The sequence below is a fragment of the Etheostoma cragini genome, chromosome 16 (assembly GCF_013103735.1).
Source record: "Etheostoma cragini isolate CJK2018 chromosome 16, CSU_Ecrag_1.0, whole genome shotgun sequence".
Lineage (NCBI taxonomy): Eukaryota > Metazoa > Chordata > Actinopteri > Perciformes > Percidae > Etheostoma > Etheostoma cragini.
Genome location: NC_048422.1, coordinates 24448010 through 24450147, shown reverse-complemented (window position 1 = coordinate 24450147; position 2138 = coordinate 24448010). Strand labels below are relative to the sequence as shown.

Here is a 2138-nt window from a genome sequence, read left to right as displayed (position 1 = left end):
AAGGAGGATTTTTTAAGAGCAGATGATTACGAACCTTAAACTCCTGCAGAGGAGCGGCTGTGTGAAAGCCTCCCTGACTCTAATGACCGTAGATGATCAGAATCAGAAGAGGACTGGGGACAGTTGGAGCTGAAGGAGGAGAGGAGAGAAGAACTCAGACGCAGGAGGAGGGAGGAGAGGAACAGATGAAGGGAGATTAAATCTCCTCCTCGGGGATTTTCTCTGCTGTGTGCCTCCGCTAGCTACGTCAGCAGTCTCTGGAAGGGATGGATGGATGAATGAATGAATGGATGGATGAATGAGTGTATATTTCTGCTCGTTTCTCATGTTGCATTTGCACATTTCACACCCTTAGCAGCAGCTAACTAACTGCTCCTAACCCCCCCCCATGGTGGAGGTGACGAGGTTTATGGGGGTGATCGGGTGGGGGTCGGCCTCTTTAACTCTTCTTACATCAGGTGTGTGACACCGGGTCAGATTGTGTGCATGACCACATCCTCCCCCAGCCGTCTCCCAGGAGCGGGAGGACTATAGAGGGTCCCTGTGTGTGCAGGTTTATGAGGGTCTGGCTCCAGGCTGCAGTCTCAGTTTCTCTCCCTGTTGCAAGATTGAGCAAAACATTGTAATTTCCCCTTATGGGACCAATAAAGGACACATTGTTATTGTTATTATTGTTATTAATGGATAAGGAAAAGGATCTAATGGAGCGCCAGAGGCCTTCTCACATTGCTGTTAGTTTAACTTTCCTTAAGACAGTGTGACTGTAGATCGAGGATTTCTGGGATTGCTCCACTTCCGGATGCCCTTTCTTTTTCGGCCGGATGTCCGTCCCCGTCCCTGTCCTCTGTGTCTGTGACGGTGTTCTAACCTCCGTCCCCGTCCTCTGTCTCTGTGTCCTCGTCCTCTGTCTCTGTGTCTAACCTCCGTCTCTGTCTCTGTGTGATGTATGTGTTGGTTGTGTTATGGTTGTCTTGCTATTTGATGCTTAAAATTTTCCTTTGGGATGAAAAAAGTCCATCCATCCATCCATCCCTGCATCCATCCATCCATCCATGCATCCATCCATCCATGCATCCATCCATGCATCCATCCATCCATCCATCCATCCATCCATCCATCCATCCATCCATCCATGCATCCATCCATCCATCCATGCATCCATGCATCCATCCATCCATCCATCCATCCATGCATCCATCCATCCATCCATCCATCCATCCATCCATGCATCCATCCATCCATCCATCCATGCATCCATGCATCCATCCATCCACCCATCCATGCATCCATCCATCCATCCATCCATGCATCCATGCATCCATCCATCCATGCATCCATCCATCCATCCATCCATCCATGCATCCATCCATCCATCCATCGGAGCCACTCATGCTTTAAATTCAACTTTAATGTCTCCTCCCTTCCTTCTGAATGGAGAGAATCGACGAGTTCTACCGCGTTTGACTGTTTGAATAAATGAAAGTGAAGAGCGCTGACCTCTCGGAGGGAAGGGAAGTGTGAGTCAGCCTCGTGATGCTCTCGCTGATTCATCACGTTGTGGATGTAATATCAATTATTACATGGACCGCAGCAAACGGCACGATAATAAATATGCAATACAGAAATCAATACACACCGCACAGAGAGACGGGAAGAGCATGAAACTGTCTGCCGTCTGGGAAACACATCTGATTGGCTCGTTACTCTGTGGAAGCTCACAGTCATCGAGATCTTATATTCCTCTTTCCTTTTATATCTTAACTATTAATATCAGTTTATGAAAACTAGATTATTTTCTCCAGAACCTACCTGGATGTCTCACATGAACCAAGCTGGTAAAAAGCTTGAAAAATGTTACATAAGCATCAAAATTGACAAAACAAATTTTTAGAAGATGCTGTTGTGTTTTGGTGTTTTTTGGGCTTGACCCGAACTAGAGATTTATGTCGGCCTCAGCTGACATAAATAAACAACCTGCATCAATTTGAGTGTCATTTCTTAGAATTTTTCTAATCTTTGTTTACGAAATGCTTCTCTGCATGAACACCATGCTGTTCATAGTTATAGACACACAAACACACACACACACACACACACACACACACACACACACACACACACACACACACACACACACA

At 46.1% G+C, this 2138-nt stretch overlaps 1 long non-coding RNA gene across 1 annotated transcript in view; it reads left to right on the top strand.

Moving 5' to 3' along the window:
- Positions 1–2138, top strand: part of LOC117958992 — a 16316-nt gene that overhangs the window by 1360 nt on the left and 12818 nt on the right. The window lies entirely within an intron of this gene.